General features: G+C 37.6%; 1 long non-coding RNA gene across 1 annotated transcript in view; it reads right to left on the bottom strand.

Annotated features, from left to right (window-relative positions):
* LOC111090610 overlaps nt 1-5888 on the bottom strand; it is a 69528-nt gene extending 63640 nt beyond the window's left edge. The window contains exon 1 of the long non-coding RNA XR_005353029.1: nt 5781-5888. This is a non-coding gene — a long non-coding RNA (uncharacterized LOC111090610). The remainder of the gene's footprint in view (nt 1-5780) is intronic.
* Between the last annotated feature and the right edge of the window lie 17265 nt (nt 5889-23153).

Raw genomic sequence — 23153 nt, 5'->3', positions numbered from 1 at the left:
ACTATAAATGTTTCAATAAAAATTGCTATGCTAATCAAAATATTTTCTGTTTCATTAAAACTGTGAACTGTCCCTCATGACTGCAAAATGAGCAGTAAAGTTAGATAGCATGGCACAGTCGAGATGGCCTGTTGGATAAGGGCGATTTTTCTCAAAATGTGTTATGTGAATGCATTAAATATTTGGTGCTTAATAAACGCAAAATAACATCCCTTTCCACTAAGCTGCCTCAAATACCAATCACATAAGAAAGATTTGCAAAATGAATGATTTTCTCAGTAGCCACAAATGCTCGTTTAATTCCTGATACGTCCTTTGTTCCTCAGAATGAATGTGAGTTGTTGTTCTCAATATTTAGTGGCATCACTTTTGTAGAGCAAGGATCTACTTAACCATGCTTTTTATTCTGCCTTGGATTTCATACTGATGCTTCTAACAATGAACTTTCAGAAAACACTGCCTCAGACATGAAAGCATTAACACAAAACCAGGATCTTGTACCTCTCCATTCTAATCAGGTGATCTCTGGGCTGGTTTGTCTTCATCATATTTGAAAACATAACAGCATTTGTAAAGGATTTAGCTCCTGGTCTATTGTTGTCTGCAAACACCATCTAGCTTGTTCTCTTTAATAACTCACTTCTCACATCTACCCCCTTTTGTAATCCTCCCCCCCCCTTTATTTCTGGGATTGGGTATGTCACTTTCTCTGGCCAATAGCACATCAGCAATTGCAATGCAAACAGAAGCTAGTTAAGTGCTTGAGCATTAGGCCGTACCTTTTGCGGGGAGGGGGACTCCTCTGCCATATGGAGAGATCTCATGGACAAAAACTAAAATGAGTTGGCTGACAGTCCCAAGCAACTGTCAGACATGTGAGTGAAGTGGTTCAGAACAGGCCAGCCCCAGCCTACCTGCCAAACAACCACAAATGCATAAATGAGTCCAGCCCACACCATGTGGAGCAGTGATGAGACTCTCCCTGCTAAGCCTTGCCCAAATTGCTGACCAGCAGAATGGGGAGCAAATAAATAGTTCCTGCTTCAAACCATTAAAAATCACAAGGCTTCCACTCTGTCTTTCCCTTTTTCTCTGAGCCAGAGTAGAGACATAGGACTGATGAGCAAGGCTCAATTACGTGAAAGAGGACAATGCTTGGAGGAACCTCTCAGGACAGAAACGAAGACTGTTTTATCTGACCAAGATAGATCAGATATGGGTGATGGGCATCTCACCCAGAGCCATTGTGCATAAAGCTGTCATCAGACTGGTATACTAATATAACCACTGAACACTTTGTCAATATGTCGGCCAACTGAAATTAAATTTAACTCAGTGGGAGTGACACCAAATTGTTTTAATTGTTTCTACCTGCTGAATCAGTTCTCAAAATAGAAATCAGGCTTGGAAAGATAGGGTTTTTTTTCTGCACCCCTAGTTTATAGGATGACACTTATACAACTATATGTGCTTTAAGTGCCTAATTTCTCTAACTAAAAAATACAGTTATTGGAGGATATTTAATTCTTTGTATGCCTCCATTGTACCAACATATAATTGATCGATTATATGTGACAATTATTGACTGATCTTGGCAGTGCTCTCTATCTTTTTTATTCATTATTCCAAACATTTAACAATTATTTCCTGAGTATCTTCCACGTGCCCCACATTGAGCCAGATATTGACAGACAAGATAAGAAAGGTCCTCATAGAACATCCATGCTGGAGGAGAAAAACAATTACCCTAAACATTTTATAAAAACAAGATTATTAAAAATCATAAGTGTTCTAAAGGAGTGAACCAGGGGTACCTGGGTGGTGCAGTCGGTTGAGCTTTCAATTCTTGGTTTCAGCTCAGGTCTCACCTTAGGGTCATGAGATTGAGCCATACATTGGCTCTGCATTCACCGTGGAGTTCTGCTTAGGTTTCTCTCTCTCTTGCTCTGCCCCTCTCCTCCATGTGTGTAAGCTCTCTGTTTTTCTCTCTCTCTAAAATAAATAAATAAAATCTTAAAAATAAAATAAAATAAAATAAAATAAAATAAAATAAAATAAAATAAATAAAATAAAATAAAGGAATGAAATAAAGTGATTTTAAGAGAGAAAATGCTTAGAGAGACAGTTTCTTTAGCTAGAGGGGTGTGAACAAGGCCTGTCTGAGGACACGATATCTAAGGCCTGAAGAATGAGAAGGAATCATCTAGGTATAGTCATCCCAGATGACTGTAGGTCTAAAAGTTTCTATGATCAGGACTACATTCCAAATGTGGCCTCACTTTTACACACTGTCAGCCAACAGTGAACAAGGTAGGGAAAGACGAGACCCTACTTCTATAATCAGTGTAATTGATAATTTATTAAAAAGTATTTGATATTAAGTGATCAAATTACCTAGTTGGATTGTGTGGGGTTTTTTCTTTTCCACTTTCCAACTAGTTTTGATGAAGTTTTATGAAAACACAAGTCTATCTTTGTGTTGCTATGTTACTTCTACCCAGTTGTCTATTTAAAAATGTTACTTACGATAAAGCCAGACTCTAACTCTAAATCAATTCACTTGCATGAATCTTTCCAATAAGCTTGAGTTGATGATACTGTATATATAAATGTCTACTGTGCCATTTTGCAGGTTAAAAAAATGAAGTAAATTATGAGATGCCAATTCCAGAATGAGAATTGGCACAGGTCTGCTTTGAAGATAAAAAGAAGAGTCCAGAGCTCTTGACTTCTAACATTCACCTCATCAACCTGAACCTTTCCTCATATTCTTCTTAAAAGTGTTAGTTTCACCCTAGAGAAGGATGTTATATTTATATTTTGGACATAAGAGAGAATTCTTATATAAATTTTTGGCTGAACTAAGTCCATAGAAAAGAAACATCCCAAGTGTAAAAATAGAGTTTGGTGGTAGAAGCAAGCCGTGTACAGTAATAGCTATTTCACACTTTCAGAAACTTGATTCCAGTATGGTTTGCAATTACAGGAACAGAGAGACATAAGCTAATTAGTTATTGAGTCCCTATGTTCTTCTTTAAAGAACGCCATCGATCTTTGCCCTCAGAAAGTTATTTTTACACAGTCACATGTGCAAGCTAGTGGGTGACAGACCTCCTGTGGGGTCCTACTTTCAGCTTTGGTCTTTGAAATGAAAATAATCATACTTTTATTTACCAAGAGTCTGAGTCTTCCACGTGGTCGGGAATATGGTTATAGGCACCAAGCGAACCATATTTAATTACCTATAGCTAAGTATTTGTGTAAGCACTCCAATGTATTTAAAGATTTTATTTATTTATTCATGAGAGACACAGAGATAGAGAGAGAGGCAGAGACACAGGCAGAGGGAGAAGCAGACTCCTCGCAGGAAGCCCAATGTGGGACTCGATTCCTGGACCCCAGGATCACACCCTGAGCCAAAGGCAGATGCTCAATCACTGAGCCACCCAGGCATCCCTCAAATGTACCTAATATTACCACTTCAAAGCCACGTGGGAAGTCTTTTAACTGTGCCCCTTTAAATCTTGATAGCAAGGGGCCTGTGGCTATAGTTATGTGTATTACTACCTCCAAAATGCTGATAGGAGAAAAAAATCAGATAAGAAAGTTTAAGAAGAAACCTATTTGGCCACTATGAGCTTGTAATGTAATAAGAGATTACATATGCGTTAACATCAAAGATACTTTTGTTCTAATATAGTTCATTTGAGACCTTATTGTGTTTCTAGTCCAAGTGTGCACTCATTATCTTAAATATTAGACAGATAAATGTATTTATATATTCTGCAATCTATAATTATATAAAATTAAATTTTCTTATACAGAATCTTGTAATGCATTAGGTTTCTAATCCTTTATTCTATTATGGTACTAAAACTTATGACTAATATTAAAGGTACAGCAATTGTTTCTTAGATTGTCCTTAGAAGTAGAATGAGGTCTGGGATCTGTGGCTACTATGCCTAGAGATGAAAGCAGGACTGTACAGGAGTCTGGTTCCCCACGCTGGTAGCCGGCAGTAAGAGAAAGCATAGAGAGAAGTCCCCTTAAGCCACCACTGGAATAAGCCTCCTTCCTCTGGTGCTTTACTTCCTCTGCCTGCTGAGCCTTCCAATGGCAAGACCAACTCCAGCCAGCAGGAAGCAGCCCATGACATTTTGCTGCATGGGACTTTAACAGACTATATCAACTGCCAGAACCACATTTCACAGTGATCCCAGGGCTTGTACCATCTTTGCTATTCTCACAGAAAGCTCCATTCATTTGTGTTACAACCCAAATGTGATTCTTCATTGTTATTAGGGAAGTATGATGAGTGGGAAGGAGTCCAGGGCTCTCCCTCCCACAGTTCAGTGTGTGCATTGACACTCCTTCATATTGGGCATTTTTTATTCAGCTGAATGGGCTTAAAAAACAAGCCAGAGGTCTTCCTGTTCTCCTAAAGGGAGAAGATGGGTGTCATGTTCTAAAAACCTTTGCAGCATCATGCAAGCTTGCTACTGTAATGCCTGCACTGTTCCTGGATCTAACAAGATAGACGGTTCAGTCCCATGGATCATTAGAAAAGTCTCTTGAAATAAAATTTTTAATCTGCTTTCCAGGCTCTCCCTAAGCTTATAGGGCCATCAAGTCAAATTTCCTTCATTTATTTCTACCTCAGGTTTTAACTGAATCACGTTTATTAAGCAAAATTATAGTGTGGCTGAAAGACAACACCTCATACAACAAAGTATGCCAATATTCCCCATCCCAGGATACCACAAATCCTCTCCTTTTCCTGTCACTCCTTTGTTCCACAAAGAAACTAGTGTTCAACAATATCTTTGATCTGTTCATACAAACCCAAATAAGTATCAGAAATGGGCAAAAGCAGCTAACATTAGCATTTTCTTTACTGAATTCCTAAAGTTGCCCCTACTCCAAACCTACTACATCCACATCCTTTCCCACCTCAGGAGACGGTCATTCCTTCCTTACAATTGCTCACACCAAAAAAACTTTATTCCCATCTTTCTCTCACATTGCATGTCAATCCGTCAGCATTTCCTATTACTCTGCCTTCAGTATATATCCAAAATCTGCTTTCAATATATATCCAAAATCCAGCCACTCTTCACCAGCTCCACTGCTACCCACCCTACTGCTACCACACTAGATAGAGCCTCCATCTTTCTACCCTTGCTCCCTTACACATAAACTCTACAAAATTGAGAATAATCCTTATAAAATATGTCAAATCATGTCATCCCCTCACTCAGATCCCTCACATATCTCCTTGTTTCACTAAACTAAAATCCAAAATCCTTACAGTTGCTGACAGTCTTCCTCAATACCTCTCAGAGCTCATGTTCTGCGAATCCTCCCTCCCTGCCATCATGGACTCTCCTATTCCTCTGATGTACTATGCATCTCTGTCTGAAAGGCTCACCCTCTCCATCAGGCCTCCCCTACAACACTAATTCCTCACTCATCCAGATCATTGCTTAAATGTCATTTCCTAAAAGAAACCTATTCACAATGCCCAGTTCAACACTGGGAACTGCACCCAGACCTTCACCATAGCATCCTAATGCCCCTTACCCTACTCCTTTTTTTTTCCAACACACATTTCTTTTTGCCATATTTATTGTTTGTCACATTCCACTAGAACATAAGTTCTGGGATATGAGGATCTTGACCACAAGTGCATAGAAGAGTGCTTGACACAAAGCAGGTACCTCCTCAATAACTGTGGATGGAATCTTCTCCTATCTGGCAGCATCTCAGCTTCGGGGTCATACCTCAGTTCCTGGATGGGGTCTGGGTCTCTTCTCAAGCAACAGCAGTCAGGAGCAATTGCAGCCCTGAACACTTCCATTGAAAGTTATGACGGACTCCTCCAAATTGAGCACAATCTGTTCAGAGTTCCCAGGAGCTGTCAAAATACATATAAATAACACCCATAAGATTTGGAAACACACGCAATCTCAGAACTAAACATGATCAGTATAGCAGTCTGCAATTTGAGGATAGTTCTATTATTTTAAAGTCTAGACCAAGAAATCTCACATTTATGTTTGGTGACAATACTGGCAAGAGATGATTGTCACATATGCAGAGCACTTCCATTTGTGTGCATGAGATCATGCATAATTCCTCGCCTGATGACGCTATGCCAGTAAGGCTTCTCCCTCTGTCCTGGAACCCAACATAGAATTGAGAAGTCTCTATTCTGAACTTTCCTCTTTCCTGTGAATACAGCAAGCCACATTATAGCATGTGAGCCTCTATATTCTAGGCCTTGATATATTCTCTGTGATCCCAATCTTTGGCTCTTCTCTCAGAATTTCTTCACCAGAGTACAAAGTCAGACCAATTCCGCCATTACTATTGTTCATAAATGTTTTCCGTTTGTAATTTCCAATTACCAAAGTAAAGTCTCCACATTTTGTCCACATTTGGGTCAAATCCCTCTCCATAGGCTTGAGAGCCATTGCCATTTGCCATTTACCATTCCACTTGTTTCTTCCTAAGTCTGCCCCCTAAGAAGCCAAGAGAAAAATGCATGATACTCCCCTCCAGCTGCTCTCCCTAACAGCTCCCAGATGCTTCCCTCAGCTTCGAGATTCACTAGGACATGAACAACTGTTCCGATTTTGATGGTAACACACACATTGCTAGTTTAGCCTCTTTTCCAGTGACATCCAGATCTGACCCTGCTTCTTCTGTGGTCCTCTGTCACTCAGATGTTACCTTACCCCTTCAGCCAGGCTTTATAAACCTTAACCCAACCATTAGAGTAGGAAGAGCCCAAACTTCTGAATCTGAAAGTCTCCTGATCTGTTTTTGCTTTCCCACAGTTCTTATATTGACTTCAATAATCATTTTTTCATTGGTCTTGTTTCTTTTTGAATTCCCAGAGCTCTCCTTTCAAAAGCAAAGGAACAATTTTCTATGCACATGCAAATAACCATAGTTAGGGGCCAAGAAAGCATGCACAGTTCCCTCTACCTCTAGGAACTGGGACTCCTCTGTAGCCAGAAATCATCACAATTTACTAAGTAAATTGGTGGTAAATAGACAAGAAAATACCTCTAATAACAAAAGCCCCCCAGTGGTGGACATTCTTGATACCCAAATTTGGATTCTCATGAACCCAGAGATGCCATAAAACATGATAATGAATACACATGTCCACTTTTCCTCCCTGGCCAAAAGTTAGGAAAACAGAAAAGGTAATATAAGGTAGTGAAGGCATCCTAGTCAGCAAACCCAAATATATGCACAAGGAAAGTTTGCTGGTTCTGGGGTGAGTCCTCTCTGAAAAGCAAATTTCCATCCCTTCCAAGACAATATTCTTGCTTATTCCATGTGGGATGTTACCCAGCAAACATGCAGCTGCTCTTGCAGAGTCTGTTCTGGCACAGAAGATGAATCCCCATCCCTGCCAACATGAGTTTCTGCCTATCCTTTTCCCAGCACGAGAACTGTGTTTCCTGCATGTGGAACATTATCAATGAAACTTACAGTTGTTTCCATAGTTGGAGGTTCCCAAGAAGAGAGTCTGCTTCCCAGATTCCAGTCCTGTATGCATCTATCAGGCTTACGCTGCCCATTTGTAGCAGTCATGGGAATCCCAAACTCTCCTAACAGCTAACCTTGCTGCAAATTCTCATGGGGGTTGTGCTGAGGGCTCACAAGCATATTGACCCTATTCATTGCCATTCACGTCTTTGATCCCTAGCACCAACCAATGTGTTTAGCAGGCTGAATTAGACTGGTAGTGAACCACAGGAACTTCCTGACCCATTAACTTTAAAGCCTAGAGAAGAAATAAGCCAGGTAGTCACTTTGACCCTTCCCCTTAGGTCTCATAGGTGTTCCTAGCCTTCTGAATCCCATTATTCTGATAATGACAGAGAGACATGGATACACTGGTAAAAACAGAGTCAAGTTTATCATAAATTAATTAAATTAAGCAGTTACTTGGAGCCTTATCGATGTAAGAGTAAGGCTAGATTTCAGAAGTAGAATAAGATAAGCATAACCATCCTGAAGAATGCAAATTATTGGGGTGCCTGGTGGCTCAGTCAGTTGGGCATCCAACTCTTGATTTCAGCTCAGATCCTGATCTCAGGGTCATGGGATCAAGCCCCATATCAGGCTCCACGCTCAGCAAAAGTCTGCTTGTCCCTCTCCCTCTGCTCCTCCCCCCACCCCCACTCACACGTTCTCTCTCTATCTCTAAGGTAAATAAAATCTTTTTTTAAAAAAAGAATGCAAATTATTGCCTATGAACATGTGTCCACTCCACTCCTCAAGCAGATCTCATGTTAATTATATATGCATTCATTATATATTTCTGAGGTGAAATACATACCCATCTCTGAGTAGATAGTGCAAAAATAATACTAAGTTAACTATATAGTTTGCCCAATGTACAGTGAAAACTGACAAGCTTAAGACTAGTGAGAAGAAACAAAGACATAATACTATCTGACTTCCGCAAGCATAATGCTTACATGCCCTTCAGCTACCGACATGGAATGTCTTCCCCATCCTTTCCATGTGCAATGACTATTCAAACCTCTAATGTATTTGTTTAGTCATCTCTATTATTCCTTTTCCCATTCCCCAAACTGGAATCTCATGTGTATTCCTTATCATGTTTAATGGCATCTCTGTATATATATATTCCATTGCCCACACTCGGAACATCAAAATCTCAATTTCTCTCACTCAACAGTTTATGCATTGATCAGTTATTTTCTGAGCACTATGTCAGACATGGAGATATACAGATGGAAGAGAACCATATGGAGCCACACAATCAATTATTGTAACCCAAAAGAGAAAGGCACTATGGGAGCACAAAGGGAAATTGCTTAACTCTGCCAAACAGGACGAAAAAAAAAAAAAGACTTCCCAGGAGAGACACCATGTGAGGTGATGCCAGAATGAGGAGTTCAACCTACAGATAAAAGGATACCTACCATTATTGACAGAGGCAAGCATATGGCATGGGCATAAAAGCATAAAACAGCACGACATGTTGGGGCAACTATAAGTACGTCAGTCTGATTTTTGCACAAGTCACAGTGGTGAAAAAGTGGTAGATGAGATAGAAAAGGCAAATGGCAGAGAATGAATGGCCTTAGGCATCATGCTATGGGATTGGAATTGATCCTATGGAGACTGAAGACTTCTAATAAATTTTTCAACAGTACAGTGATTGAAAAGAGATGCTTTATAAAAATCACTCTGGTCTCAGTATGTAAGGCAGAAGTAGGTTGACAGAGACTAGAAGCAGGGCCTGAATTAAGGCAGTGGGAATGGGAAGCCATTGTGAACTGCAGGAAGGGTATTATTAAAAGGCTTATCATAGTTCATGTACAACTGGAATAACTAATTCTCCCCCTAGAATACTTCACCACTGAGCAAAAAAGCAAGAATATCAATTGATCTGATGACCCACATTTCTATAAAATGCCACCATATAACTTCTTCCCACCACAAATCGATTAACCTTCCTTACTCTGTAGACTTCAACTCTGATTTCCCTCCTATATTAATGGAAGAACTGCCCTCCCAATCCCTTAAAAGAGAAAATCCCTCAACTTGTACTTCAAATCCCACTCTCTGTCACCCATCCATGAACTTCTCTTCTATAGGTTTATCTTCCACAAGCCTAAGTCTTTCCCCATTTACCACATCACTGTTTTCAGCCTATAAACATGCTGTAAAAAATACAATTTTCTTTTTTTTTTTTAATTTTTATTTATTTATGATAGTCACACAGAGAGAGAGAGAGAGGCAGAGACATAGGCAGAGGGAGAAGCAGGCTCCATGCACCGGGAGCCCGATGTGAGATTCCATCCCGGGTCTCCAGGATCGCGCCCTGGGCCAAAGGCAGGCGCTAAACCACTGCGCCACCCAGGGATCCCAAAAAATACAATTTTCTTTACATGTTTCTCCTAACTTCCCCTTTAGGTATGTCAATGCTCTACTTTTCTCCCCACAAATTCTTCCTTTCTAAAGGTAGTTATATTTTTATCTCTAATTTATCTTACATTTATTTCTTAAAACTATGAAGTAGGTCACTATATAACAAATGATCTTCCACCATTACCCCTCAACCCCTCAACCCATGGGTCTCACCTCCCCATTGCTTATATGTATCACATACTCAAAAGCCTCGGTATTTTCATTTGTTTTGTTATGCCAGCACAAAATGTCTTTTCAACTTTCTCTTCCTATGAAAATGTCATTAATCATTTCAAGTGTAGTCTACAAACCAACTCTTCCATAAAGTCTTTCTCAGTTTCTTCAGTCAGATTAATAATTTTTCTCTTTACTTGCTGCTTTTACTTGTGTTATTATGCCCTTATCTATTCTGCCTGGAATTACAGTTTATAATTCAAGGTTCAAGGTCGTATTTCAAAATTTATAATTCAAGGTCTTAAGTCTGACACCAAAAATAAATTATAAACTTGTAAAGGTGAACACTTATCTTCATTTCCCCCACAATAGAATCTAGGACTATGCCCGGCTTGTAACAGATGCTTGTTTACTTACATGGCTGTTAATTAAGCAGAGTGAATCAAGAGAAGGATAAAGATACACAGGTTACTACGGAAAATTGTTTTTGCTCAGACTTTTGAATTTAATAACATTAGGTTTTCTATACTGAAATTGTTTGCTTCAAAGTGGTTCTAGATATTTAATACTGTCAAACTATCTGATCAAAATTTATCAAGTTCTTATTTGTTACTCAGTGTACTATTGGTTAATACTGAGAATAAAAAGAGAGACTGAGTGTGAAATGTTCTTCCAAAGGAAAAGAGAGAGAGAGAGAGAGACTTCCAAATAACCAACTAATGTCTCATCTCCAAGTTGTAAGCCTATGGCTTTAAATCTGGGATAGTACTAAGCTAATAATTATTTCAGTCAATTCAGTTATATCTGAATACATTTAAACATAGTATTTATTTTTCAAGATTGATTTTGCTTTGTAAGTTTAAACAATGCACAAGTTAGCTCTGAATGCCCAACGAACTACCTCAAATCCAGGTGGTTTTAAAAAGTCAGACATTTATTTAGCTAATGATTCTGTGGATTGGTGATTTGAGCCAGGCTCAGCGGGGTGGTTCTTCGAACTTAGGCTGGGCTTGCTTGTGTGCCTACAACTAGGTCCAAGGAATGCTGACTGGTCTAGGATGACCTCAAGTGCAAAGATTCATTCCTGATCCCATGTCATCTCTCACCTCCAGCAAGCTAGCCCAGGATTATTCACTGGGAAGCTAGGTAAGAATTGCAGGGAGAACCTGGAGTTTGCAAAGTCTCCTGAGGCCTAGGTGCCGAGCTGACACATTACTTCTGATACATTCTCTTGGTCAAAGGAAGTCACAAAACCAGCCCAATGTCAAGGAGAGAGGAAATAACTACTTCTAATAGGATGTAGCAAAGTCACATTATAAAGATATGAATACAAGGAGGAGTAAAGGCATATCTACCACAAACAGCCAAAACTCCACAAATATATATTGAACATTTAATATATGAGATTGTTCTTAACTTCAAGAAATTATAACTTAGTGTGGAAGACAGGCATTTGCCAGGTAATAGTGTGAAAAGTAGTCTATGCTGTTTCCTCTGCTTAGAACACTCTTTCTCCTTCTATTCTCATAATATCCTCTTAAGATCCCATATAAATATAACTTCTTCTGGAAAGCCATGACAGAGAACAATCTGGTCCTACCAGTCCAAATGGCCTATTTGGCTATTTCCCATGTGACAAATTCTTTCATCTGAATCCATACTGAATTGTCACTTAGAAGGTATGGTACAGAGAAAGAAAGGCCATTCTATTGCCAGAAATTCATTTTAGAAAGTCATAACAGAAAGAAAATGAAATCAAAATGTTCTTCATTCATTGTCATACATTACATCATAAGAGTTTTGTATTTGTGCCATGGTGACACTATCTCCGTTAGAGAACAGATGGAAGGCACAGAGGTTTTAAACAGCAGGGGGTGTTATTTAATCCGATTTGTACATTAGAAAAATCACTTGTCTTGGATTTTATGCAGTGATCCATTTAAAAGCAAATACTATAATCTCAGTGAGAAATTATGAGGATATTTGAAAACATAAAGAAATTGCAAATTTTGAGAGCTATGTATGATGCTGAATACACACGACATGACTGGCTGATTGGTAGTTGAAAGTGACTAAGGAAAATCCAGCAGTAATGACTTTCTGGTTCCTAGTTCAGGACACTGAGACCAGACAAGCCCCTGAGTGAGTAGAAATTTAAAAATATGTGTAACTTGAGAGAATACAATGAACTCTTTCAGAAAGAGTTAACTTTCAGATTTGAGCACTGAATATGGGTTAACAAATTTATGAACAAAATGTGGTTCATCACTGTCATCACTGTGATCTTTTATTGGTGATGGGCATAGGTCTTCAACTTTGGGGTGTTAGCTCTTTAGAGAACTTGATACAAACTAAGGACTTTGTCACCAGAAAAAAAAAAATATCATGAACCACACAACTTAATAAATTCACGAGACCACCCCTCACTCCCCCACACACCCAATGAATCTTATGTGAAAACTCCCTGTTTGGGAAATTAGATGTGTTAACAACAGTCCAAGTGGGATCTCCTCCCAAGAAGAGGACATGTGTGAGTGAAGCATGAGTGAATTAACCCATTGGCCTAGTAGTTTTATAATATGATGTTTAAGACAATAAAAATATCTGATCCTATGCTTAATTTTTGTCATTTACTTCATTTTTGTTAACACCTTATTTATAATGAGATTTTGACTTAAAGATTTTTGGGTGTGATGGGAATTGAGGGGGGCACTTGGCGGGATGAGTACTGGGTGTTAATGCTATATGTTGGCAAATTGAACTCCAATAAAAAAAAATTAAAAAAAATTCAGGAATTAAAAAAAAAAGATTTTTGTTTAAAAAAGATTTGACCAAATGCATCTGTAAGAGTGAGCATCTGACTGTTTTCATGCTTCATCACCACCAGGCTCTCCTACTCCCTGAAGAAAGCATTTCTGGAAGTCTGTTGAATGTCTGTGCATTGAAAGCTTACACAGGCGTGAAGAAGGTGCTAGCAAACAGACTAATTCATTCTCCTGCTTGAACAAGAATGCTAAGGTTAAAGACACTAGGATTTAATCCTATAGGAATGCAACACTTTAACATACTAAATTCTATCAATTAATTATTGTATAAATAAAATAATTACTTTTCACATTCATGACCTAGATTCCAATGAGAGCACAGTATTAAAATTTTAAGTTGTGCATCAAGAGCAAAACAGCCTTGGAAGAATGATAAAATTAATCAAATGTAAACCCACTCTCTAGCAAACAATTCTCCCTTTTTCATACAAAGTCAACAATATCTGAGTATGTTCAAGTAGAATTCACATGAAGTGGATATTGATAAATCAGGTCATTAAACAGGTAATCTGGACAGTCGGAACGTGGCTTCTATAGTGCCAAAGACACTGGCGGGGGCTGCTCAGTTCAATATTTTCTAAACCGGCTCACAGATGGGAGCTTTAATGATTGAATCAATGTGTTGAAAGAAGAGCATCCAGTTTTTAAATTATTGCTTTATCCAACATATTTATAATGCTTTTCCTTTTCCGTATATAAACTACCATGATGGCATAGCACAATGATTTAGTCAGGAACAAAAAAATGTTCAAATCCCTCCCTTGTGAATTTCTATGTAAGGAATAATGAAAATACAGTCATTTTTGTTTGCATAGCTATTTCATGTTCTGTTGAATGATCTATAAGGGAGTTACTATATTTATGCTCGTTTTTTTCTTTTACAAAAGAAATTTTTCATCTATAATTACAGTTATATAGTAAAGGATTTTCTTATTGAATTTTCTTTTTTGACAGAATTGATTTCCTTATTGACTCCAGAAGTGAAAACTAGTAAGTAGACTCTGGCATAAAAGGAATATTTGGCCATATGCTTATATCATTTGCTGTAATCTGATCTCAACCAGAATACTAATTGCTTTTGGCTTCCCATACAGATGTAAGGGCACATTTACCAATGGAAAAGTCAGTGACTATTCCAAACAGGTATATAAATCCACTCCAAGAGTCACTTGAATCTTTAACCGAAGAAATTATGCAAAGGAAAACCAAACAAGAGAGATGTACTTGGCACAGTTAGCACCATTGTGGCTTGAAGAGAATTAACACATAGTACAAGGAACTAGATACAGCGCTGTTCCTGTCTGCTTTTGTTATATGGCTTAGGAATGAAGACAATGAATGACTATGGCTAAGATACTGGTTGGCTAGAAAACAACCCAGGAGGTCCAAATAACTCCGCTCATTTCTGGACGCAGAAGGAGTGCCAAGATTTCTAACAAAGATGCATACTGAGTCAGAAGGAAGATTTGTTTGGAGACTGTGGATGTCTCAGTTTATCTCTATGATCACTGGGAAAACAATAAAAGGCAGTATGAGTACAACATGGAATTTGGAAGGTGGTGATTGTGTCCAAGGGGTATATTCAACCTGTTAAACGCCAATTCCTCCCCTAGTTTAAAATGAGTTTGGTAACTCTGTCAATTTGGCAGTATCCAGTATTTCCTGAGATTGGTGATGATAAGCTTATTTGTAATCATGTGAATTCCTTCCTGCATTTTGACAGGCAAGCTCTGAGTTATTTCAGGTGATGAGGATAATGATTTACCAGTGACATTTTACTGTCTGTTAAAGAAAAAAAATGGCACAATTCTTACATGATGCAGACATGAAAAAGGTGCAGCCTGTTGAAGACAGTGACAGAAGAGGTCTCATAATAAATTAAAAAGCCAACCATGATGCACTGCATTTTGACTGTATTAATATTGTTATAACTGCAGTATTTCTTTGTCTCTGAACTGGAATAGGCTCTGGTATAATTCTGAGACACTCCAACCTACAATGTCACATGTTTTCCTCCTAATGACAGTTATTAGCAATATTAAAAACTTCATTTACTGTTTTGACATGAAGCTATAATGCACTAATTTTCCTTCAAAAACCTCTTGTGTCAAAAAAATTAAAGCCATTTTTTTAGCTGATATGTCCCTGCTTCCATACACAGATTGATTTTTCTTTTAAAAAAAATAATAACTAAAATTTCAGGGGAGGAGCAAGTTAGGTAAAAGAAAAAAAAAAGATGAAATACATTTTACTGAACTAAATAACAAAACATGTTTTTGTGTGTATTGGGTTATATTGTAGAATATTCTGTATCCACCAATAACTGTTCTTGTTATTTCAGTGGTGACTAGGAAAATGGGCAAGAACATAACTTTCTTATTCTACTAAAAGCATGAATAAGTATCAATAAATCATAACCTCAGGTAAAATCAGTACTGAGAATTAATTCCCTCTGAAGGGCTGGTCCGTGTCAAGGTTAATTCTGGGTAAAAGAATAGTTTAAAAATAACAAAAACCCATACGCCTCTCAAAAACATACCTCTCTGTGGAAAGTACTAGTGTATTAAGATCCAATCATCCTCAATAACATTGGTCCCTTACACTATCAGATAACATGAAACTACTACAAATAATATTTGCCTTCCAGAAGCTTAGAAACCATGTGTCTACTTGAGCTCCACTATACCACTGAAGCAATGTCTAGGTATAACCTGGAGCAAGAAAATTTAAACTTCATTAAAAATTCATGATCTATATTATTTCACTGCCTTCTTTATTTTCAATTAGTTCCTTCTATGATCTAGGCTCTCGGAATACAAAAGGATCATGGAATGAAGTTTCTCGTATCTCCATGTCTACGTAACTTTGGATATCCCATGACTTTCAATACTGCTAAATATTAATATTATGCTTTAAAGGTCCATGTTTTTTAAACTCGCATATTAGTGAAGTTAGATTGACATGGAAAAAATGTAGAAAAGATAGAAGTTACTTTTTAAAACTAAATTGTTGAGGCAATAAATGAAAGAATCAACTAGAAGAATGTTCTGCAATAATATGGATACTCCAGGCTATTTTACCCTAAGTGGAAAATATCAAATGCTTAGCAGAGTAGGTACAGATGCCAGGGGTTCATATATTTTTGCCTTTCTGTGGGCAAACCAATTCACTTTAAATATTGCATCTCCTTTTAACCTCAGTATTAATAATACCTATGCCACTTTTTAAAAAAGATTTTATTCATTTATTCATGAGAGAGAGGGGGGGAGAGAGAGAGAGAGAGAGGCAGAGACACAGGCAGAGGGAGAAGCAGGCTCCATGCAAGGAGCCCGATGTGGGACTCGATCCCTGGTCTCCAGGATCCGCCCTGGGCTGAAGGCAGTGCTAAATCGCTGAGCCACCGGGCTGCCCCCTATGCCACTTTATTAATACTTCTTCGCATGTGGTGTGAATCTAGGCCATTCATGGAGGGGAAAGGAGGAAATAAAGAGGCAAAGAATATTGGGTTTGTATCAATGGCATATCTCCAAAAGCACTAAAAGCTTTCAATTTTTTTCAAGGGATTTTAGACCAAACAGTGAAGATTATAAGAAACAATCAGTACATCCAGATGTTCTACTGAGACCCCCAAACCAGCTATAGGTTCTAAAGAAATGGTTGAGAGAGAGAGATAGAAAGAACCTAGCACAGATTCTCATGAATTCCAATCATGATTTTCTACTTTAATGATGTCCCATGATGGAAAAGACACAGATGTAGAGTCATGCAACTCTGTCCTAGAGATCAGCCAAATGTGTTAGAACACAGAAATCACCATCTTTGAAAAGCAGCTACATTATAAGACCTTAAAATTTTTGGAAAATAGTTACTGTACAAAGGTCCCAATATCTGAATATAAATATCAACATTAGTGAACCAAATTTGGTGAACAGTATTACAATTTCATTTGAATGTTGAGCTTGCCAATTAGAAACCGTTTATTTCTGTCCCCACATGTTGTACTTCTCAATTCACAGTGATCCCATATTCGGCTTTTGCTTTGAGATTTGCCAGTACAAACCTATAAGGGTTCTTCTGGGAATCCTGCTGGCTCCATATGCCCTGAAGCTTAAGTAAGTCAACTCCCACACTCAGTAAAGGAGCAGACAGTGGTAACATTTCATTGACAGAAACAATAGGTTTCAGCTATAAGAAAATAGTCCTGAATCTTCCTTTCACCTGGAAAAAAAAAATCTGTGTGAAGAAATGAATCCACAGAGAGTACTGCATAGCTCAATCTGAACATCTCTAACTTACAACAATCTGGATCCTCTATCTATCCCCACTACACATTTGGACTGCCATTGATCTAATTAGAGGAATATGCCGTACTGTGTGTGTATAGTGAGGACAAGGAAAAATGCAGACCAGAAGCCACACTCCTATCAAACTTTTTAGTCAACTTCTAATTTAGTCTTCTGAACTGCATAGCACTTTTCGTCATTTGGGGATTTTCAACATTGCCCTCCAACCTTCTTCCAGAGTACCACTAGGGCTTCCTTGATTGATTCCTTTTTTTTTTTTTTAACTCCCAAAAAGTATTTTCTTTCCCTCTAAAGCAACAAAATCATTTTTCCTTCTCCGCTAAGAAGCTTTTATTCAATCTTTATAATCACAATGAGAACACTTCCTCCGGTGCTCACTTTAATTTCTGTCATGATACAATAGCTGCACTAACCTTTGGAATGTTCCGAACAGGACCAACTCTTTTGATAGGGAACTTTCTTCCAGGTCAATATGATCTAAAGGCCTTGAAATAATGAATAAGCAGCAAGAAAATCAGGACTTCTACTTGATCCAGTGCAAAGCTCCCAGCCCACTTAGGTTTTCCCATTATTGGTTTCAAATAGCAACTCATAAATAATGTAAGGCAGCCAGTTCATCAGATTCCCAGAGTTGCTACATGCTCCTGAAGTTGAGACCTAACTTAGGAATTTTATCCAACCACATCAGATTCAGTAAAGCAAACACTCCCATCAACTAGGAAAAATCTTTTAGGGCCACTTTTCACAAACAAGGTTAAGAACTACCATTTTAATTTTCAAAAGGAGTCTTACTTCTTCTTCTTACCACCCAAATATATATACGTATATATCATTTCAGACAGTTCTTCAATAGAGCAGTACGGATTTGATGTCTTTTTCCAGCTGATGGCTTCATAGATTAACTGCCTGTCCCAAATGTCTTGTTGAAAAGGTTAATATAACCTGCTCCATCATCATGTCCACACGTGGGGGTTTTCCACCTGTTTTACTCCATAACCGAGAAAGGAATCATACTATTTCTGTAATTCAATAACTTCAAACAAATATGTAGGCTACTCTTTTTTCCTGCCAAGAGACAATTTGGGGTGATTGCTAAGATTTAGTCACATGCACTACATGAATCTAACTGTTGCTGTATATCACAGTCAGGGGACAGTAAGAATCTAAAAGGCTATATCATGAGAAATGTTACAGAAATTGAGTCTAAAACTAACTACTAACCCAAATGGACTTGAATGACTGATCTTGTATTAGGATTTGTGACTTACTGAAAATCATAAAAATGATACTGTAAATCAGGAATATATTAAGGAAACTTTGCTTTTGAAGTATAAGCAGTATTGATTTAGGTAAACACATTTAAGATTCATCAAAAGATTTTTATTTTATTTTATGTAGTCCCTCCAGAAGTTAGACAGAAATTAATGGTGATAGTGGGAGAGATATATCTTGGACCCAAATTTTTTAAAAATTTGGTATATATTTATGTACAATATGTGTACAGTATGATAATTTCAAAAATAAACCTTTTCAAAGTAATTCATGTACTAAATTTATGTTGCATTCAAAGGTTTATAATGAAAGATGGCAAACCTTGTCCTATCCCTTCTCACTTCCGATTTCCACTCCCTCAGGCCCATGACTTAATTCTAATACTGTTTCTTCCATTATTTACTTCCATATTTTCCCTCTAACCCCCTTTTATCTCTTGCACACCACCATCATCCCACTTCCATTTACCCATCTACCTGTATACTCTCAATTAACCTATATGTGTATGTTAATATATTTGATAACAGTCATGTATATTATTAAAATGTAATTTAATATAGTGGCATATAAATGTTAATATATATTAAATTTCAGAGTTAATTTTGACATTATTATGTCTGGAAAAATACTATACATGGTCTTGAGTGACATCTATATAAATACATATATATACATAAAATCTCATGCATCATTTTGCTTTTTTTTCTACTGTAGTTTTCCTTCCAAAGCCTCTTAAAAGTTCATTTCCATCTGTACTGCTTGCTCTTTGGCCCTGCTGTACAATAGTAGTCCTAGGATTTTTTCTTTTACTGACACCCTTAGATATCCCTGTGTTGGATCACCTCTTCACTAATCCTGTGTCTTTCACTTTTTTGGTTTATTCCTTATTCTGCTTAATAAGGCTTCCAGTAATGTTTTAAGAAAGTAAGTGTTAAAGTTTTGGGTTCTGAATTTTTTGCATGCTTGAAAATCATTTTAATTATCAATAATGTAACAACTGTTTTATTGTCTCCAGCTTCCAATTTCAGTGTTAAGAGATCTTGTTCCATTCAGATAATTTGCATGTGGACTATCTTTCTCCCTTCTGGAAGCTTAAAAATCTTATCTTTATTTCTAGGTCACTAAAATTCCATAATATGGCTTACTTTTTCTTTCTCTCATTGTGCTGGACTTATCAGTTGGAGACTTCTGTCCCTCAGTTTGAAAATTTTTTCTTGTATTATTTCTATCATAACTTCCTTCACTTCACTTTCACTGTTCTTTGTTTCTATAATCCAATTAATAAGACTTTGAACATCCCAAACCTCTACTCTAGTTTTAGTTTCCCTCTGGCCTTTTTAAATTTTTCTTGGAAATATTTCTTATTATCCAAATATTCAATTAATTTTTAAAATTTTTTTCCTATTTTATTTTTTTTTTAATTTCCAGGGGGTTGTTGTTTTGTTCTGTCTTGTTTTTGTCAGCTAAAACATTTTTAAATGTTGCTCTTCAAAGACAATGTTAAGAAAATACAAATGCAAGCTACAGGGTAGGAGAAAATAATTGCAAAATATATATATGATAAAAGAGTTGTACATGAAATACAACAATTATTGCAGTTCAATCATAAAATAAGCAGCTCTATTAAAAAGGAGTGAGATATTTTCTTCTTCATCAAAGAAGATACACAAATGACAAATAAGCACAAGCACAGAGCTACCCAACATCAGCTGTTACTAGGGAAATGCAAATGAAACCTCAACAATGCACCATTACATACCCACTAAAATGAATAAGTTACAAAGACTGACAATACTAAGTAATGGCAAGTGTGTGAGCAACAAGTATTCATAAGCTGGTGGGAATGCAAAATGGTATAGACACTTCAGAAAACAGTGGCAGTTTCTTATAATGTTAAGCATATAATTACTATGAGACCCAAAGATCCTGCTCCTAACTACTTACCCCCAAATAAATGAACCATGTGTCTACAAAAAGATCTGTACTCTAATGTTCACAGAAGCTTTATTCATAATAGAGCAAAAAACTGGGACTAAGCCAAATATCCTACAATTGGTGAATGAAAAGCCAACTGTAATCTATTTAAACAATAGAACACCACTCAATAATTGAAAGGATACTACCAATACATAATACATACAATACCATCGATTAATCTCAAAATCATTAGGCAAAAATGAAAGAAGTCAGACACAAAAGACAACATCTTGTATGGTTCCATTTATGCAAAATCTTTTCCAAAAAAGCAAAACTGTAATGATGGAAAGCAGGTCAGTGGTTGCAAAAGGCTGGAATAGAGAGAAAGAGGTGACTACACGAAAAACATAAGGGGATTTGGAGAGTAATGGAAATGTTTATCTCATGAGTGTGGTGGCAGTGGTTATACGTCTGTCTCTGTTTATCAAAACTCATCAAGCTGCACACTTAAAATTGGTGAATGTTACTATATGTAAATTACTCCTCAATAAAAGTGATAAAAAATAGAATGTAGGTCTTGCAACATATGGCCATGGAAAAGCATTTACAATATATTAATAAAGTAAGTGGATTTATCAGAAGACTGCCAAGAAATGGGTACCTTTGTCAGGCTGTTTAATAGAAGAATTTCATTTGTGGGAGCTAATTAATTAGGGTATTGGAAGAACTGAGAGGACAACTAGAGAAAAATAAACGTCAGGAAGTCACTACCACACCTAAGGCAGAAAGAAATTTTAAAAGGGGGTAGGGACCTGGGTGGCTCAGTGGTTGAGCGTCTACCTTTGACTCAGGTCGTGATCCCAGGATCCTGGGATCCAGTCCTTCATCAGGTTCGTCACAGGGAGCCTTATTCTCCCTCTGCCTACGTCTCTGCCTCTCTCTGTGTGTCTCTCATGAATAAATAAATAAAATCTTTAAGAATATATTAAATTTTAAAAAAGGATGTTGTTACGAGATGTTAGGAGTAGCACCATTCCAGAGGAGCTAGAATAAAAGTAGGGTTTTCCCTGTGAGAACACTACAGAGGACGGGGCTTTCTAGAACCACTGCCAGAGTAACCCTTTCACAAAGAAGAATGGCAAGAAAGAATCCGAGTGTCTCCTTCTTCCCCCCTGCCCACCAGAACCTTCCTTTGGCTGGAACTAACAGAAGCCACTTGGCAAGGCAGTCAATGAAGGAGTTTGCAGGGTACAGCCGCCTGTGACACACAGCAGAGCGGGGGAAGGATGGTTTAGAGATGCGCCGAAAAAAATGCAAAAATATGGCCATAGTTATCTACTATTACTATGGGTAATTCTTAATTCCTTCCTCATGCTTTTTCTTTTCTTTTAAATATACATTTCTTTCACAATGAATAATGAACAACCTTCTAAAAATTCATTCAAGTGAGTTTGAAGAATTTTCTGTATTTTGATGAAATCAAAAGAACTGCAACAAAGAGTCTAAAGTTTTCCATAAAATTTTATTTTCTTGTCTTTAAAAATACAGAGATGAAGCTTCTGGGTTCAACTTAGACTTGACTCTAGCTAGTGAAGGCATTACATCTTCAGTCATCCCTACTTAATTACGTTATATGCAATGTTGTTTTAAAATGTTCCAGCAGAGCTTGGCACGGTGCTGCTTTCCCGTCCAGCCAGCTGGAAAGACCACCATTCCAGCACAGAGCCAGGAAAAGCTGCAAGCATGAGCAGTGTAATCACATAGGCAATTCACTCTGTGGCCAGATGCCTTTCACAGTTTAACCTAAGATGCTAGGCAAAGATGATGAATTAGGGGCCAACCAGATCTCAGAAAATATAGTTGGGTGATTTCTGCATAGATATATAAATATTATCTTCCTAATTTCACAAGCAATGATCATTGTTCTGAGCATAGGATGCATGTTAAATGAGGTTACAGAATTATCTTAAAATCTCAGTGTATCAGTCAGAAGTCAACCACATAAAAAGAACCATGAGGGGACACACACACACACACACACACACACACACACACAGGTATACACATACATATACACATATGTACAGGCATACATATGCACATAAAGAGGGAGGGAAGAGAGATGGAGATTCCTTATAAGGAATTGGCTTACACCATAGTAGAGGCTGGCTAAGTATTTCTGAGATCTGTGGGCAGGCAGGAAGAGAAGAGCATGAGCAAGCTGGAACCGCAGAGGCACAGGCCAAAGCTGCTGTCACAGGCAGGCAGGGAAAACAGATCCCACAAAGAGAGAACAATTATAGTCTCAGCTGCTGTTGGGAATCTTTTTTCCAGGAAGAGCCCAGTTAAGGGCTTTTAAGGGCTGATCTGATTAGGTCTAGCCTACCAAGGATAATCTCCATAGTTTAAGGTCAGCTCTTTAGGAATTTTCCTGACATCTGCAGTACCTCTTTACAGAACCACCTAGATCAGTGTTTCATCGAATAACTGGAAGAGGGTATGTGTATGCTCCAGAACAGCTGCTGCCCTTTCTTTTGTCCCCAAAGTTGAACCTCGCTACATAAGTTGACACACCAAAAAACAGTCACACTCAGAAACATACATTTAAGAATACATATATATATATATAATCATTTTATCATTATTTTAAGAATCAGAGTATCTCCCTACTACCAAACAGTGTCTGTCTTCTTCCTCA

The sequence above is a fragment of the Canis lupus genome, chromosome 1 (assembly GCF_011100685.1).
Source record: "Canis lupus familiaris isolate Mischka breed German Shepherd chromosome 1, alternate assembly UU_Cfam_GSD_1.0, whole genome shotgun sequence".
NCBI lineage: Eukaryota > Metazoa > Chordata > Mammalia > Carnivora > Canidae > Canis > Canis lupus.
This window is presented reverse-complemented; position numbering and strand designations above follow the sequence as displayed.